At 42.7% G+C, this 19,584-nt stretch overlaps 1 long non-coding RNA gene across 1 annotated transcript in view; it reads left to right on the forward strand.

Moving 5' to 3' along the window:
* Positions 1–19,584, forward strand: part of LOC106848542 (uncharacterized) — a 75,797-nt gene that overhangs the window by 52,240 nt on the left and 3,973 nt on the right. The window contains exon 3 of the long non-coding RNA XR_006525549.2: positions 18,272–18,389. This is a non-coding gene — a long non-coding RNA (uncharacterized lncRNA). The remainder of the gene's footprint in view (positions 1–18,271; positions 18,390–19,584) is intronic.

A 19,584-nucleotide genomic window follows, 5' to 3' on the forward strand; every position in this document is an offset into this window, starting at 1 on the left:
TTTTTCTTTCCTTGTCTTGTTTTGGATTTATCAAAAGTTTTTTTTATTATTTTGTCACTACCCTCATAAGCTTGTTAGTAATATATTATTTTATTAATCATTTAGTGGTTACCCTAGAGATTACAACATGCAATCTTGATTTGTTAAAGTCTATTATAAAGTAATACTTGTCCACTTCCCACACAATGGGAGGATGCTACAATTCTTTAGCTTCATTTCTCCCTTCTAGTCCTTTATACTGCTATATAATATTTTAATTTCTACATATATTTTAAACCCCCAAGACTTTATTGTTGCTTTAAATATTTAATATTCATTTAATTTTACCAAAATATTTACTCTTTCCCTCACTCTTCATTCTTTCCTGGGTTATCATACTTCCACATAGAATCATTTTCCTTCTGTCTCAAACACTGTCTTCTGTACTTCTTTTAGTGTAGTTCTGTTGGCAATACGTCTTCTCATTTTCTGTGTCTAAATATGTCTTTCTTTTCCTTTAAATTTTGAAAGATATTTTTACTGGCCATAGAATTCTAGGATGACATTTATCTATTTTTCAGTGTACTAAAGATGTTATTGAATTGTCTCCTGACTTCTGTTATGTCTGATAAAATATTAACTATCACTCTTTTTTTAGCTTCTTTGAGGATGATATGTAGCTTTTAAGAGTTTTTCTTTGTATTTTGTTTTCAGCAGCTTTACTGTGTTGTACCTAGGTGTGATCTCCTTTGAATTTATTCTGCTTGTTGTTTGCAGAGCTTGGATCTGTAGCTTGTTGTCATTTGTCAATTTTGGAAAGTTCTCAGGTGTTATCTTCAAATACTGCTTCTGGTCCATGCTCTTTCCTCCCCTCTGGGACTCCAGTTATATGCTCATGAGATCTTCTTTCATCATATCCCATCTGTCTCTTACATTCTTTCCTATATTTTCTATTCTTTTTGATCTCCTTCCTTTAGTTTCAATATTTTCTTCTGAGCTCTCTTTTAGATCATTAATCCTCTCTTCAGCTACATCTAATTTGCTATTAAACTCACAACTAAGATCTTAATTTTAATTATTGTATTTCAGTTCATTCATTTCCATTTGGTTACTTTTTAAAAATTGAGATCTAACTTTGCATTTGTTTCAGGTATACAACATAATGATTTGATACATGCATATATTGTGAAATGAATACCACAATAAGTTTAGTTAACATCCTCATTACTTTTTATGGATTCCAATTCTTTAGGAAAATTTGGTGTTTTGTCATCTATTTTCTTGATCACATTGATCAGTTATTTTAAAGTCCCTGTCTGATAACACCAATGTTTAGATCACCTGTGGATTTGTTTTTATTTTCACTTTCTTTGTTTCTGAGCATTCCTGAAGAAGGTCACCAAGTTATACTAATTGGCTCAGCTACATCTAGCAAATTTTAGGTATCATCCCAGCTTGGACAACCTTTTAGCCATCTCTCTCTCTTTTTTTTTTTTTGAGGAAGACTGGCCCTGAGCCAACATCCATGCCCATCTTCCTCCACTTTATATGTGGAACGCCTGCCACAGCATGGCTTGACAAACAGTGCATAGGTCCACACCCAGGATCCGAACCAGCGAACCCCGGGCCACTGAAGTGGAATGTGTGAACTTAACTGCTGTGCCACCAGGCCAGCCCCAAGCCATCTCTTTTTATCTCTTTCATATTCTTCATCACTGGTAACTATTTCCTACACTCTCAAACGGTCAATCCTATTCCTGTCTCCCCTGTCAGCTGATGACCTAGATCTCTAAATTTATTAAAGTTTGAATTTATGGAATTCTCTACCTCAAGATTTCTCTATTTTCTTATCTAACTTCTCTTCCTTCACTCCTGACTCAGAGGAAGACACTGTCTCTCCTCTTTTGTTAAAGAATCTCTGAGCTGGATCTCATCTCAGTTGACTCCTCCTAAGCCTTGCACTATAAATTATTGCTCCTCTTTCTTGAATCTCAATCTCCTCTGGTTCCTTATTTTCTGTTAGTAAACATGCTCAAATCTCTCCAGCCCCAAACAAACAAATAACCAAATCTTGTTTCAATCCTGTTCCCTTCAATGACTACTACTTCTAAGTGATGTTGATGGCAAAGTTTTTCAAAACATAATTTGTATTCATTGTCTCAACTTCCTTACCACCCACTCACTACCTGTAATTTAGTTTTTATCTCCATCACTCTACAGAAATTCTTTTCTATAGCCTCCTTTGACCTAAATCCTAAATCCAATGGCCTCTTTCCAGGATTCATCTTTGACCTCTTTGTAATGTGGTCAATTGCTTCTTGACACTCCCTCCCCTTTGGCTTCTGTGACATTTTTTCTTGACCCTTCTACTTCTCTAACATCCTCCTTCTTTCAATCTCTCAGTGCAGATGTTCTCTAAATCTCTGTTCAGAGCCATCTCCTTCTTTCCTTCTCTCCTTGTTCTTTCCCTCTTCCGCTGCCACATTCATATTTACAGCTTCCTTTATTACTTTATGGCAGATGACTTCCAACTGAAAAATTTACTTCCAATTCCATTTTCACTCTCGACTCATAATTCCAGCTAACTTCTGGACACCTGCCCCTGGATGTCTTACTAACCCCTCAAATTCAACATGTTCAAAACGAGATAGTTTCTCCCCAAATCTGCTTCTTTTCCTGACTATCCTCTCTCTATTAAAGGTACCAAGAAACTCCCAGTAACTCAAGCCTAAAAATTGTGATCGTCATTGACTCCTTCATTTTCTTGTTCCACCCTTCAACAAATCAGCCACTATGTTCAGTGGATCTCTAAAACACTTTTTACATGTGCTTCTCCCTTTTATCATTATCACTCTAAATTATTACTTTTGCAATAATTTAATGTAATTTGGTTCCTGTTTCTACATCTTCTAATCTATCTGACTTGCTGCCACTAGACTAATGTTGCTTAATATATCTTGAACGAATAACCTAAGCAAGGTTTTAATTATATTACCTGCTAGCCACCTCCCTATTGTCGACTAAATGAAATTCAGACTAAATGAAATTTAGCCTTCTAAATAGTTCTAGAGTCTATCTGTATTTTTAAAGCTTTAAATCTTTCATATACTCTGTGTTTCCATCATTTTTAAAGCTGTGTCCTGCAACACAATAGTGCCCTTCAGGAGGTTAATACTTCTTCCTTGATAAAAAGAATGTTCTTTGATAATTAAATTTAACCAACATCAAAGAGCTTTCCTGCACAATCTCTCACAGCCTTTGCTATTCAAATATACACTCTGAATTTCCAGTTGAGGGGGAAATTATGTGGTATTTCTCAATGCTGTTTGGCCATGAACCCTATTTAAGGGACCATGGCTTATCTCACTAGACGCTAACGTTCCCAGGATCACATTTTGAAACAGCCTGATACAGATGCTTCTTTATTCCCCAAACATACTCCCTTTCTAACATCATTATCTTAGATTAGAACAGTGGTTCTCACCACGGTTTATTTTGCCCTCTAGGGGAAATTTAGCAATGTCTAGAGACATTTTAGTTGTCAGAACTGGGAGGGGAGTGGGTAGAAACCAGAGATGCCACTAAACATCCTACAATGCACAGGATAGCCCCCACAGCAAACAATTATCCCAGCTCAGAATGTCAATAGAGCCAAGACTGAGAAACCCTGATCTAGAATACCCTCTCCTCACTTCATCTTCCTTCTGCCATTAAAAGCTGTATCCATTTCTTAAAGTCCAGATCAAATATTTTCCCTTCAGTGAATGCTTGATTTTACCACTCAGATATTCTCCCTTCTAAGGGGCAAAGTCTACAGCATGTTGAGTGTTTCACTCCTGTAGCATTTATCTAAGTATTTTCCATATTATACATACTTATGTACATTGATAACATCTTATATGAGCCCACAATGTTTTTGAGTGGAGGGACAGTACTGTGATCCTGTTTTTCTTCAACTATCCAGCACAGTAGCAACAGGAAGTTCTTGTTTGAAGAATAAAATGAAGCTTTATCTAACTTCCTTTTTGGTGACCTAAATTTAACTATCCACCCAGCCTTGTCAGTTTTTCCTTCACATTTTCTCCCCATCTTTCTTTTTCCTTCCACGTCTATTGCCACCACCCGGATTCAGGTATTATGGCTGGGTACCCCTACTACAACAATTGGGTGTCAAGGAGAGAGCTCAGCCGGAAGTCTGCAGGCCTCAAATGACCCCTGGCTCTGCCCCTTCCTACCTGCGTGGCCCCAGGCAAAGTACTTGTCCTTCCCAGGAATTGTAGTTCTCCCTCCAATGTGGAGGTGATTATATCTGCTTTGCAGGGTTTTTGTGAGGATCAGAGATAAGTATATCAAGTACCTGCATCACAATGGGTGCTCCAGAAATGGGCTGGGAAAGTCAATAGCTTCTGAAGGGTTCTTCCTACCCCATCCTGGGCTCCAAAGCCTTTTCTTTGATTCTCCATTACCCATAAAGTCTAAGCTGCCAGTATTCAGGGCTCTGAATATTCGTTACCATTTTACTCAGAGAAACTTACCTCCAAGTCTCCTTCCCAAACCCTCAACTTCTGACAAACTGGCCCATTCACTGTACTTCAAACAGGCCTGAGCCTTCTCCTCTGCACGCTCTGGGTCATGGGGTTTTCCCTCTTCGAAACCCCTCTTCTCCTACATACAAACCCCACCCATCCTTCCACCTCAGTCTCATCTCTTCATTCCATAAAGTCTCTTCAACCCTCTCCACCAACAGGGATCCCTTCTTTTCTGAATATTTGGAGTCCTTATAGTCTTTCACTAATGGGTCAATTAATGTCCTTTGCCTGATGAGGTATCTCACATGGGGAACCATTACAATACATTTTCTATGGTTATCTGGCTTTTGTGTGTTGTCTTGCTTTCTCATTTTAGATTGTAAGCTGCTTGAGGACGGTGACCATACCTCACCAAAGTTGCCTTGCACATGCTAGGGGCTCCGAAAACATTCAGTCCTCTTAACTTGGAACATGTCTTAAAATACCTCTTCTCTTAAACCTTATGCTCACCTTTAGAACGTTCCTCAGGCACAGGTAAAAATGGACAGTGAGATCAAGGCCCTGGACTTAACATGGATTAAACAGGGCCGCCAAGAGAGAGGTGCACTCAGGCTCTGAGAGAATTCTTATAAACAAGAATAAAGGCAATCAGACACTAACATTTTAATTAATAATTTTAATGGCTTATCCAAAATAATCCTCCTGATTTTGGAGGATTAAATTCCACTTGACAAACTACCAATCCAAGTGGAAAGATGGAGACATGTGCTGCTCTTGTAGTTACGGCAGAGCCTGGTGGGACTGGAGGGGTCATCCAGCAAAGCGCACATCTAGTGGGAGCTGCTGTCCCCAGGCAAGTGAAAACAACCCTGCACCAGGCGCCAGCATCTTAGAACCAACCACACTTTGGAAATAATTTCAAACCTCCAGGGAAGTTATAAGAATAGGAATAGAACATAGTATACCACATATTCCCTTTAATCAGATTTACCCTTCTTACTCATTTTATTATTTGTGCTCATTCTCTCTTTTTATTTTTCTTTTGATCCATTTGAGATTAAGTGAGATATATCAAGGCCCCTTACTCCTAAATACTTCAATGTATATTTCCTAAGAATAATGCTATTTTCTTGCATAACTACTGTAGAGCTATCAACTTCAATAATTTAAACATTAATACTATTCTTTTATCTAATCTACCATCTGTTCTCCAATCTTGTTAATTGGCCCAATAACATCGTTTACAGCATTTTCCACTCCAATATAGGATGAGGTCGAGGGTGAGGGATTGCATTTGTTTGTCACATTCCTTTAGTCTCCTTTATTCGAAATACTTCCACAATTTTTATTTTCTAACATCAACATTCATAAAGTATATCATTTCTTTTAAAAAATAAAATGTTCATAGATTGAAAACTCCGAAGATTCCACAAAAAAAACCTATAACTAATGAACGAATTCAGTAAAGTTGCAGGATATAAAAATCAACATACAAAAATCAGTTGTGTTTCTATACACTTACAGTGACTATTACAAAAAAGAAATTAAGCAAACAATAGCATCAAAAAATAATAAAATACTCAGGAATAAATTTGATCAAGGAGGTTTTACCTAGGAGGTGAAAGACTGACAGGCTGGAAACTACACAACACTCTTTAGAGAAATTAAAGACATGAATAAATGGAAAAACATTCAATATTCATGGATTGGAAGACGTAATATTGTTAAAATGTCTATACTACCCAAAGCGATCTATAGATTCAATAAAATCCCTACCAAAATCTCAATGACATTTTTTGCAGAAATAGAAAAAAACCATCTTAAAATTCATATAGAATCTCAAAGGACTCCAAACAGCCAAAACAATCTTGAAAAAGAAAAACAAAGCTGGAGTCTTCACACTTCTTAATTTCAAAACATATTACAAAGCTATAGTAACCAAACAGCATGGTACTGGCAAAAAGACAGACATATAGACCAATGGAACAGAGTAGAAAGCCCAGAAATAAACCCTCACATATATGGTCGACTGATGTTCCACAAGTGTGCTAAGGTACACAATGGGGAAAGGATAGTCTCTTCAATAAATAGTGTTGGGAAAACTAGATATCCACATGCAAAAGAATTAAGTTGGACCCTTACCTTACACCATATATAAAAGTTAACTCAAAATGGATTAAAAGCCTTAATGTAAGACCTGAAACCATAAAACTCTTAGAAGAAAACATAGGGGAAAGCTTCATGACACTGAATTTGGCAATAATTTCTTGGATATGACACCAAAAATACAAGCAACAAAAGGAAAAATAGACAAATGGGACTACATCAAATTGAAAGTGCTGCATAGCAAAAGAAACAATCAACAGACTGAAAAGGCAACCTATGGAAAGGGGGAAATATTTGCAAACCACATATCTGGTAACAGGATAATAGAATCCAGAATATATAAAGAATCCATACAACTCAACAACAAAAACCAAACAATCCAATTTTAAAAATTTACAAAGGACTTGAATAGACATTTCTCCAAAGAAGAAATACAGATGGCCAACAGCCATATGAAAAGGTGCTCAACAACACTGAACAACAGGGAAATGCAAATCAAAACAATAATAAGATATCACTTCACACCATCAGAATGGCCACTATCAAAAAACTAGAAAATAAGAAATGTTGGCAAGGATATGGAGAAAAAGGAACCCTAGTGCAGCGTTGGTGGGAATGTAAAATGATATAGCCACTATGGAAAACAGTATGGCGGTTTCTCAAAAAATTAAAAATAGTATTACCATATGATCCAGCAATCCCACTTTGAGGTATATAGCCAAAAGAATTGAAAGCAGGATCGTGAAGAAATATTTGCACACCCATGTCCATAGCAGCACTACTCACAATAGCCATGAGGGTGAAGCAACTTAAATGTCCATCAACAGCTATTATGAATGGATAAAAAAAATGTGGCATATGTAACTATATATTCAATATACAATGGAATATTATTCAGCCTTAAAAAAGAAAAGAAATCTTGTCAAATGCTACAATATGCATGAAACTTGAGGACATTATGCTAAATGAAATAAACTAGTCATAAAAACACAAATACTGCACAATTCCACATATATGAAGTGTATAAAATAGTCAGATTCTTAAAAGCAGCCAGTAGAATGGTGGTTGCCAGTGCCTTTGGGGGAGGGGGGAAAAGGAGAGTTGTTCAATGGATACAGAGTTTTAGTTTCTCAAGATGAAAAGTTCTAGAGATCTGTTGCACAACAATGTGCATATAGTTAACACTACTGTACTGTACGCTTAAAAATGGTTAAGATGGTAGATTTTATGTTACGTCTTTTACCACAATAAAATAACTAACTAAATTAATAAAATGTTCACCATTGGGGGTTTGTTGGATGATTCCTCATGGTTGGATTCTGGTGATGCCGAAACACTACCAAAGTCATGCTGTGTTCTTCTCATAGTGTCCCGTCTGGAGGCACATGATGTCCATCTGTCCCTCATTGCCGATGTTAATTTTGATGAAGACATGATCTTCTTTCTCCACTGGATAGTTACTCGGCTTCTCTTTGCAAATAATGAGCAATCTGTAGGGAGACACTTTGAGACTATGAAAATATGCTGCTTCTTATCAAAATTCCCCCTAAAGTTAGCATCCATTGAGCCATTCTTGTCCATACAAATCTTTACCAAGATGGCTTAAAAATGGTGATTTTTTAACATGAAAAATTTTCAAACATTTTCAACCATGATTTCCTTCACATTTATTGACTGCGTTTGACATTCTGCTATAAGCAAAAGGGCTTTGTTCTCATTTTTTCATTCATTCACTCATTCATTTATGTACTTGTAATTGGAATGGGCTCATAGATTCCTATTTTTTTAATGGTCTATAATCCATTATTGTCCTCCATTATTTTGGTGCTCAAATGGTTCCAGAATTGGCCAGCAGGAGCCCCTTTCAGCTGCTCCTGTGTCCTTGTGCCCCCATCATTTTTTGAACACTTGCGTACTTTCTGGCAACAAAAAATGCTTAGCATCTTTTCAAATCCTAAGTAAAATCAAGAGAGAGGGAGGAGAAAAGCAAAAAAGAGAAATAAAGTAGAATACCAGGGGACAAGAGAAAGAGAGAAATGAGGAGGATCATGTGGCAGAGATTCAGATCCATTGGCCCCCTCTGTGAGAGGTGGCCCGTCCTCCCCACCCTGTGCCAGAGAGCAGAGTTGTGCCTGTGAGAGACGGAGGTGAACTCTGTACGCTGGGCCTTTGGAAGCAACAGGCTCTGTGCATTGGTCATGACTGTCAGTTGCAAATGATGGAAACTCAACACAAACAGGAGGGGAGAGAAAGATTGAGAATTTATTGGCTTATATAACTGAAAATAATGGCGTCAGTTGCACACAAAGCTGAGTGTCGATGCGTAAATCGATGCCAGAAATCAATCACTCTCTCTCTCTCCCCATGCCTGTCCCTCTCTCTCCATCTTCCTCTCTCTCTCTCTCTCTCTCTCTCTCTCTCTCTCTTCCTCTCTCTCTCTCTCCATCTCTCAGTCCTGCTTGGCTTGATTCTGTCTTGCCTTTATTTTCGGTCAGTCTCTTCTCCCAAGTTGGCAGAGGTACCGCCAGCCATGCTAGATTAATGCTACTAGTTTAGAAACTCCAGCAGAGATAGAGCAGCTGTTGCCCAAAGACTGTGACAAGAATCCCGGGGTGTCCCTGAGTGGCCTGTGCCTGAACCAGTCACTGTGCCTGGGAAGGGCAGTACTCTCATTGACCTGTCCTGAGCCATGTGCTCCCCTCTAGGGCTAGAATTGTGGGTGAAGTCCCCCAAACCACATGCGTTGAGACTGGAGGGAGGGACAGTGCCCCAAAGAATCCCTGGGGGGAAAGGGATGTTGGGAAGCCTAAAACAAAATTTCACTGGGTGTAGAACACAGGGCACTTGGTACCAGAAGTTGGACTTTGAGATGCACAAATAAACCACATCCCAGCCTCTTTGTCGTGACCATCTCTTTCCCTGTACACAAGCTCCCTTACAAGAGAGAAAACCTTAACTCTCCCCACTCAAGACAGGCCTCTGTCCATCTGACTTCGCTTCCGGCCTGGGAAGTGCTGTTGGTCACCTGGTGGGTGCCAACAGGTAGGAGAGAAGGGGACCTGCACCAGGAGCACAGAGGACGTGAACCAGCCCAGAGCCCTTTGTGGGGAGGCTCTCTCTCCATCTGGACAGGTCTTATTTCATTGTTTCTGTCACGGCCCTGGCGGGCCCAACAGGGAAATGTCAGTCACGGTGGTGTGTTACGTCATGTCACGTGGCAGTCGAATGTGCTGTGAACATAAGCTGACAGGAGAGCTCCAGCGATCTGCTTATCTGGATGCCACCCTTGCTGAGTAAAGGGTCATTATCAGAATTATTCACACAGAATTACAGCAGTTGGAAGCTTGCGGATTGTTCATTACATCACCCTCATTTGAGTCACTCAGCACAGATTGAACCTCAAAGAGCCTGCCCTCACCCTTTCCCCCATTCTCCTCCCTCCTGCCCTCCCTTTTCCTGGCACATTAGCAGCTTCTCCCTTCCCCCAGCCAGGAGTGAGAAGTTACACCGGGTCAGCCTCAGGCACGGTCCTTCCTGCTGCCCAGCATGTCTTTTCTGAGTTCATTGCACCGACGTGAGCAGAGCTACGAGCCAGGAGGCCTCTGGACGGGCAGGGCTTGGCAGTTAAACCCACTCCTAGAACAGTCCCGCCACTGACTTTGGTATCAAAATGTCAAAACAAGCGACTTAATTGACCTGTTAAATTTCAGGTCTGGTTCCCACGGCGGCTGCCCACTTAACACACGCCTTGCAAAGGAAAAGATACAAGTATTCAGAGGAGGAGGCACCTTCGAGAACCCGTAGACCCACCAAAATGTTCCCCAGCTTGCTCACATGTGCCAGCCTGGGCCTCCACCCTCACCACACCTACCCTCCTGCCTCCTCCTCGTCCAACAAGCCTGCGCCTGCAGTGCAAACATGCCGAGCTCACCCCACACATGCACATCCCCATGCAAAACCCAACCGAACCGAGGGTGGAAGCTGTGGGAAAGAGGCGGGAATGGAGAAGGTGGTTAACCAGGTGGGTTCAAAAGCGTGGGCTTCTTCATTGCTCCCATCCAATAACAACGCATGTGAATAACGTGCCCTGAACTTCAAGGCAGGCACGCCGCAGGAAGATCAAGGCTGGTTGGGAAGGGAGAAATTCTCTGTAGGCCATTTATTGATTTGTTTTTAAAGTATGTTTCAAATTCTTAAGTGTGTATGTATATAGTATTTTAAACAAAGCTTTAGAACTGAGCAGCACCTCACCCTCATCTCTTGGCGCAGCTGCTCCAGAAAACAGTGTCTTTGGTACGTGGTGATTGTAATGTGTTGCACAAAAGCAGGCTCTTGGTTCTTTAACTTTTTGAGGTTCTGAGTGGGCCAGATGTTCCTCTTGTTCTTATAGGCCCAGAAGCCAGAGGGGCACAGTGTTGGGCTGGAAGGGACTCTGCAATGTGTTTGGCCAAACTTCCAGTTACCCAGAGCAGTGGAAGGACCTACCCAAAGACACAGCATCCAGAGAACATCCAGGAGTAGACCCTGGGCGTTCATTTCCTAGGGCTGCAGTAACCAAGGACCACAGCTGGGGTGGCTTGCACAACAGAAACTTGCTGTGTGCCAGTTTTGGAAGCTGGAAGTCCAAAATTAAGGCACCAGCAGGATTAGTTCCTTCTGGGGGCTGTGAGGGAAGGCTCTGTTCTGGGCTCTCTCCTTGGCTTGGCGATGGACATCTTCATCTTTGCATGGCACTCTCCTGTGGGTCCAAATCTGTGTCCAAATTCCCTTTTGTACAGGACATCCATTCTTTTGGATGAAGGTGCACCCTGCTGACCTCATCTTCACTTGATAACCTCTGTAAAGACCCTCTCTCCAAATAAGGTCACATTCTGAGGTACTGAGGGGGAGCCAACATATATTTAGGGGGAGGACACAATTCAACTCATAACACCCTGGTTTTCTTGATCTTTTGCTCAGCTGTGTTTCTGCTCTCAAGGTAGGGCCTTGGCACTAATGCCTCATAATTTTTCTGTCACATCTCTTGAGTGGCTGAATACTCTTGACAAACTCTCATGTCCATGGCTTATGGGGAGTTCTTACAATCTGAGATTCAGGAGATGAGAAATGTGGGCTTTCTTTCCCCCAAGATCTCAGGGCCATGGGCTGCTGAAGGCCGGAAGGAGTTCTGAACGGCCCCCTGGTAATGGTGGACTCCAGGCTGCAGGGCCTTCCTCTTCCGGTTCCCCTCGGCCCAACTCTGAGCTGCTCTGGGGCCGTGGCCTCTATATTCCGAGTGGGAGCTGTAGATGTGGCAATGAGGACATCTGGACTGGGTGCTTAGGGGTTATTCTAGCCAAAAGGGGCAAAATGACACTGTGGTGTTTGCCTGCGGCTCTTCTCTTTACCCCCTGGTGACTGAAGCCCAAATGCTTCTGGCCTCTTGAAACAAGTGAACTGACAGGTTGTCCCGGCTTTCGGCCTTGACAAGTGGGGGTGCATTGGTGACTACCTCCAGCTTTAACTAAAGTGTCTGGGCAAGTGATAAAAGAGTCTCCCACCTTTCTACCTTTTCCAGTCCCAGACAAGGAAAAGCAAACCAATCTGTGCCTGAGAAAACTTCCACCTGCTCAGTTGCACCCCATTCCTTCCTCCACACCCTAGCCTCCTGCCCCCTCCCCCAACTTGTTACTCCTGATCTGTGAGGTGAACGGCTCCTTCTGAGCTGGGTTCCTGTTTCATCTCCTTCCTGTTAATTAACGTGAAGTACCCGTTTCTGAGAAGTGCCCGACTATTTATTTCAGAACAGGCAAGTCTGAACACAGCTCTCCCAACCACAGCAGGAGAAAGAAGTGGTAAAGGTACATAGCTCACCTCGAGGACAGTCGTGGGCACTGGGGTCCCAGCATTAGGGAGAAGGGTGTTCCTTTTTAGGACACAAAGTTCAGGGCCTTAGATATCCTCTCTGGAGGGCCAGCCTTACCAGGATGCAAAGCAGGGGCTTCAAACAGGATCTACTGCCCAGAGCCACTTTTCACAACATGATCAACCCCGATCCCCAAATTACACTATTAGAAATCCTATCCTTTGGCTCCTGCAGATTTTGCAGAGCCCTTTTAAAACACAAGTACTCTCAGAGAATGTTTTACTTTAGCAAGCAAGATTCTTCAAAACTGGGGCACAAACTTCCCGCTGTGGTCAGGATGGGCCACTGAAGAGTTAGGGAGAGAAGGGGTTAGAGGAGAAAGGGTGGGCCCTGACAGTTGGGTGGGGGTGAGGGACCCTGGAGAGAGACTGCTGAGGGATTTTGCTCAGGGACAGCCTTGTTCTGTGGTTACTGATCAAAAATGTCAAGTTGGGGTCACTTTAGTCACTGCCATCTACCAAAGAAGACAAAGGCCAGTTTGTGGTCAGGAAGCCCAAGGCAAGAGGTTGCACTTGGAGAAGGTTAAGTCTGTAATGCATTAGTCTCGTGAAAATGGTCTTTAGACAGTGAAGGAAGTTGTAAATGAGAAGGGGAACCTGATAGACGAGCTCTTCATATTTTTTTTTCTATTTTACTGCAGAACATTCATGGGGAAAAAAATCAGAATTCCTCCGGCATTTTTTCCTTTCAAGAACTCTCTCAACTCGGGGATAAAACCTCGGAACTCACACGGCTCTTTCTTTCCCTCATTCTGTGAAAGGCCTCAAAGGGGAGTTTGCAGCCTGTGCTGTGGGGTTGGGATGTTGTTATGAAACTTGGGGTCGAGTACTTTAAATCGGGGGAAAATTAAAAAGAGGCCCGCCACGCTGTGCAAGTTCCCAGGCTTTCATAGGTAACACAGACTGGTTCCCCGCAGCCTACAAATCAAAAGATCCAGCTCCTTTGTGCGAGGAATTTGCATCTGAGGCAAAGATTTATAGTGAATGGCCACCAGATGGTGTCTTAGTTCTCCTCAAGCTAATATTCTGGCTTTCTTTGTTCTCTTTGCTGATGAGAGCTGACATTTCATGGGAAGAACAGTCAATGCCAGGGAAGATGGTGGGGCCAAGGGAGCAACGAGTATGATTTTATTTGTTCAGCCTGACAAGACTTCAAGCTCATAAATGCGGGGAGCCACAGGCATTGACCTAGAGCTAATATAAATGCATATTTCTTCACACGGTGGGCTGCAACGATGAAAGTCATATCAGCTCCCAACATGTATTCGGACCTGACTCAGTGTTAATTGCTCCCATCAAGCGTGTTGATGCTGGATTCAAAGCTGATCTCTGGCTCTGGGGGTGTTTGGGTGGCCTAGCTGTAGGGGCAGATAAACTCCATTCTCATGGAGCCAGCTTTACAAACCACACCAACTTTCTAAATGCATCATGTCAGTTTAATTCTTAAAAAGTTAACTTTTAGAGACTAAAATAATTTTTTTTCTTTTCCACCAGAAAGAGAAAACAGGAATCCAAGTTGGAAAATTCAGTTCTCAATGAACATAATGACCTTCATAATTTTCCTCTCTGTAGCAGATATTTTGATGGCTATTCCCAGGGACCTCACGTTTACGCAAGATAACTGGTCTGACATTCCTGTGTTATCAAATCTCCCTTCAGACACTTCCAGAATCTGGAGAGTGGTTGTGAGCTGATAACACTGTAGGAGTGCTAGTACCAACAATGACTTTGGATCTTGGGGTCCTTGTACCCTCATGAAGTAGCCCTGTTCACCTTGTAGAACTGTGTCTTCTCTCCTTGGAAATGTTTAATGTCTGGCTGTCACGGCCAGTTTTACTATTTAGGACATGCGCACATACATCAACCTTAGGCAGAGCATTAAGAAGAGAGAATCCTTGTCTCCATCTTTTCCCTTTCACTTCCCAATTCCCCAGGCATCAATGCCCCGATTCCTTTCCCCAGGGTTTATCTCAGAGCATGAAGACCAGGCATGCTGTGGTTGGGCCAGCCAGGATGCCATTTACTCCACCAGAGGGAAGAGTCAATGCACTGAGGACAATTCCTGTAACTTTTCAGCACCTGAGGGTGTCGGAGAAGAATGTGGTGAGACCATCCGTCCATGCTTCTGTGTCTTATCCTCCCTGGACATGCCATCCGTGGACTTCAAATCCGTCTCCGTGGGAAGCAAGCCCCAGGTTGTGCGTCTATCGCAAACCGCGTCTCCATCTTTGCGGACCAAGCTCAGTTTACTTTCACGTATACAAATGGGGCTGCTGGCCAGAGGCCTCCCAGGGATTTCAGCGCGTGGGTTCGCGTGTGCTACTGACAGCAATTCTCTCTCTCACTGATTTAGAACGTCCACCTTGGTATGGCATGCATCTACTTCCTAACCTTTATTTACTTTGAATGTTGATCCCAGCACACCATTTGCAGAAAACACAAAGGTGTTTCAAAAGAGCTGACAGGACCTAGTGGCTTGACACCCAGGTCTCCTGTCTTACCGGTCGACTAAGAGTAGCAGCAATGCAGCTGATGGAAATATCACGCCCATGAGAGTCAGACCAACTGGTTAAACTCCTGGCTCTGCCATGTGGAAGCTGTGTGGCTTAGCACTGATTTCTACTGGGAACAAGTTTCTACTCCATTCCCACGCCACAGTCAGAGAGTTGAGGGGGCAAATAGGTCTTTACCCGGAAGCCCTGGAAACCTGATCGCACGGTTGGCTGTGCGCCACCTGGTGGTGGAAAGAGGTAAAGCAGCATCCTGAGGACAACAGAGTTTTGGAGCAAGAGGGACTTTTTAAAATGACTTTAATCTTGCCCCCTTATTTTCAATGGAGGAAATTCAGGCTTAGAGAGAATGACCGGCTTGTCTGAGTTCTCACAGGGGTAGAGTGTTGTGGTTAAGAGCAAGCATTCTGGCGTCGCTGTGTCTGAATCCAGCCTTGGCAGTCAGGAGCTGGCAGTGTAACCTTGGGCAAGTTTTGTAACTTCTCAGTAATCAGGTTTCTTATCTATGAAATCATGCTCGCCACCTCAAGGGTTTTTAAGATGACTAAATTAGACAATGCGTGTAGAAGTGCTTAGAACTGTGCCTGACTTCGGTAAGAGATAAATCTCTTACAGCAATTTATCCATCTTTAATAATTTTCCCTACAATGGAGAACACTCTTGCGATTTCTCATTCTGACCTGAGAGTAGGAGAATGAAGAATCGTAAAGACCATAGAAGAAAGCAGCAGCAGATATCTGGCTTTCGGAGGGAACATTTGACTCTGGTCTTTGAGTAAAGGGAGAGTGGAAGCTGCCATTGGATGCCATTGTGGCTCAAATTCATCACCGCAGATTCAATGTCTTGGGTACTCTATCAATATTTGCTAAATGAGTGAAGGGAAAGGGGCCTGAGCACAGGGCTTGTGGACAGGAGTGACTCTTGTCTCAGAAAAGAGAGATAGGAAAGAGAACTCAGAGAAGTCTCATTTGGCCCTGTCCACTTGTGGCCCCAAAGGCCAGCTGGGAACCACTGCAGCAGGAATTTCTCTGGCTTCCTCTGTTCTTATAGTAATGACATTTACAAAGCCCACTTACTTAATGCTACAGATACCGTATTCTTTCAATAAGTGTGGACACCTTCATCCTGTCTGTGGCTGGTCTGGCAGTTCCATTGAAAACAGGACAGGTGAACCCTGCCAGAAGCCAGGGAGACAGGAGGGAAGAAAGGAAATGAATACCTCCACCTCTTTCTCCTCCTTCTCTCTAATCTACTAATGGTGCCTCCCATGGGTCTGACCCAAGTCAGAGCCAGGGGCCAAGGAGCCCAGGTGATGCAGCCCAGAGCCGTCAGCCTGCCAGGCTGAGGAACAGCTCAGAACACGGATCCGAGGGAGCAATGGAGAAGAATATGCACAGCTCGTACATATGCATAGGAAGTTTAAATTTTTCTGTTATTTATATATTCAACAGTACCTCTCTCAATTTGAAGAAGTTCTTCATAACCTCATCTTATGGTATTGTATTTCCACTCGTGGTGAAAAAAAAAAAAGGATTTTTTTCCCCTTATCCTTCCCCAATCCCTTTGCTTATTCTCCTCCAAATTCTTGTTGTGGCTCACACCCAGTATCCACTATGATGGTGGATATTAGGAACTTAGATGGAAATGGATAGAGAAACAGACAAGTGCACTTTTCTAGAACATTCCTCACCTTCCCCAACCTTCAGTTTGTTCTCAGGGGCCTGCCCATGATGCTGGTGCCTATGCAGAGTCCAGGAGGGAAAGATGGAAAGAGGGTGAAGTGGGAGACTCATGGAGAAGGAAAAGGAGAGAAAGGCTCGATGGTGTCTTGATTTGCAGTAGGCACCATAGCTAAGGTTCCTTCACTCTATTTCTATAGGCCCATGGACCCACTCATTGAATCAATTAATATTTATTGAATATATAATTGGGCCAGACACCGTGCTAAGCACTGATGAGCAATGCACAGCCCTGCCTGTAGGGATCTTAGAGTCTACTTATATTTCACTGGTGCTGACAATGTACAGCAGTTCACATGTATCACCCGATACAGGATGTGCCCGAGACAGGATGGAGCCCTGAGGAGGGTACTGAAAGGTTAGGGAAGGCTTCCTGAGTTGACTCTTAGGAACCGAGTATGGGGCCAGGAGATGAACAGATGAAGGGAGCGGAGGGAGGAGAGGACACACTGGCAGAAGGGAGATCTTGTGCAAAGGCATGAAACAGCCAGAAGAGTTTGAGGCTGTTCTGGGAGACTGGGGCAAAGCGTGTAGGAAGCCCGGAGAGGAGGCTCAGGGGAAGTAGGCAGGTCCCAGAGCACCTGAAGGATACGGTAAGTACTTCGATTTTATTCTGAGGAGAACAGGAAGGCATCAAAGAGTTCCTCTCAGAGAGTAACTTGGCAAACACCAGTGTTAAAAACAATCATGGCGGCCGTAGTGAGGAGGCTGAGTGGGGCTGAGAAATGGGAGTAGAGGGCTCTTACAGTAAACTGGGCAACTGATGGCAAATCCTGACCTTAGCTGGCTGCGATCAGAGACCGGGAATAAGGGATGACACAGTCCATAAAGAGAGGGCGGAGAGAGACGGCATCCAGGAACATCAGCTTCAGTTTCTGCCTCAAGTAATTTGTCTTTTCTGCTTACACAAAATTACTCCGTGAATTTTGCTCCCTGTTTCAGTTAAATGCAACACGGAGAGGGGAGAAAACCCTTTCTAGATAAACATCTATTCCTTACAGAACCCATAGTCTCTACTGTCTACTTTGTTTATGAATTTCTACTTGATTATCAGAGAGATGTGACTCTGATCACATCAAGCCCTTGAGGGCTTGTTCTTGGCAACACTAAGTCCCGTGGAAACTCTTGCTGGAACAATCCAGTGCTCCCAAGCTCCCAGGTTAGGGTCTGATGTGTGTCTCTGCCCAGACGCCTCGAGTGCGGGCAGCAACGCAGACCATTGCCTTCAGCAAGGCGAAGGGGATCCTGGCTGTATGGTTTTTACCATATTCCATCTTCAATTGGATGACTTTCTTTTAAAATTCTTCCAGTTCGTTGATGTGGAACAGCTACAGTTAAAACATGTTCCACAAACTGACTCAACAAGCTTGCCTGGTTTATCATTGACTGGCTCCGTGTCAAACCCCTAAGTTTATATCTGTCCCCCGGAGACTGGACATGGACTCCATTTGTAGAAAAGAGCTATTTTGGAATGAATGTTGCTGCTCCCCATTTTCTTTGACAGCTTCTTCCCGAATGTCATGAGAAGCCTCAGGAGGACAGTTTGGGGTAATCTGAAGTCCATATTCCCACCTGTAACCCGTGAGACTGAGTCAAGACCAGCTGACCTTTGAAGCAGAAAGGTTAGTTTTGGAAACACCAATTTAATTTCTGTTCAGTTATCAATAGTGAGATTAAAGCATGTGGTGAAGGAGTCTGAGAGCACATGTTCTTTCAAAACGTAACTAACAATGAAACAGCTTGATGCAATAGTAATTTCCTTTGCAGAAAGTATAAAAAATGTAAACTCATTGAAGAAAAACTGTAAGACAGCATATAAATACAGCATGCATTTGTGAAAGTGTGTTTACGCCAGCAGATTGCTATTTTAATGCAATTCTAACAAAAGTTGTATAAGATAATCATAATAAAAGGCAATTATAATACTGCTGCTTTCCGAACGAGAAATTTTGCGTCTTTAAAGAACAAAGTTATTTTCCTGAAGGAGTCTTCATAGAGAAAGAGAAAGAAGCCTCAGCTTGAAGCATTCGGCTGCTGCGTTGGAATTTGCAAGTCAAAACTTATTTACATCTAAATCTCAGAACAGAGAAGAAAGCCACGAAAGATTACTTAGAGGAGAAATTTTAGAGACGATTAGAAATTTCTTTGAGTAAACTAGGAGAAGGGAAACAAAGTGAGACACGTGTGAATGTGCAGACAGCTGGCCTAGCTAAAGCAATTCTGATAACAGTTTAACAGGTATAATGCCAGTAAGCACGTCTATACGAGGCAGCCCATGCGCCCAGCTCTACAAAGGAGACGCAACACGCATTAGACGTGGTCCCTGGCTTTGGGTTCGTTTTCCGTGTGGTTGGGAATATAAGACACTGCAACACAAGACAAGCACACACACAAGAGCAGTCATTGCATGCGATCTGAATACATGCTTTTCTTCTTTTGGAACAGAAACTGCACAATAAGACAGTTCAAGCCACTCAACAAATGGGCAACAGAGACCTAATAGGCACAGCTTTCAAGTTATTTAAAAATAGCTTTTGTCTTTCGGCTTCATTTTTATTTAATGCAGAACCAGACCGCTTCCCTCTATGTGTATTCTCCCTTTTCTTTCTTTACCTTTAAGTGGGAATAACAAAGCTGGTTGAGTTAGGCGTGTTTGGAGTCGAAGAATCTCTTGTCAGGCAAGGTCACTGATGACTCATACAAATAAGAGTGATTACAATTGTGGAAAGAGGAGTTTGTCAGTTTAGGCTAAAATCCCAAATAGCAGTGGTCTCTTATAAAGGAAGACCAAAGGTAGGCAGTCTATGGCTAGGAGGA

This window comes from Equus asinus, chromosome 3 (assembly GCF_041296235.1).
Source record: "Equus asinus isolate D_3611 breed Donkey chromosome 3, EquAss-T2T_v2, whole genome shotgun sequence".
Classification (NCBI taxonomy): Eukaryota; Metazoa; Chordata; class Mammalia; order Perissodactyla; family Equidae; genus Equus; species Equus asinus.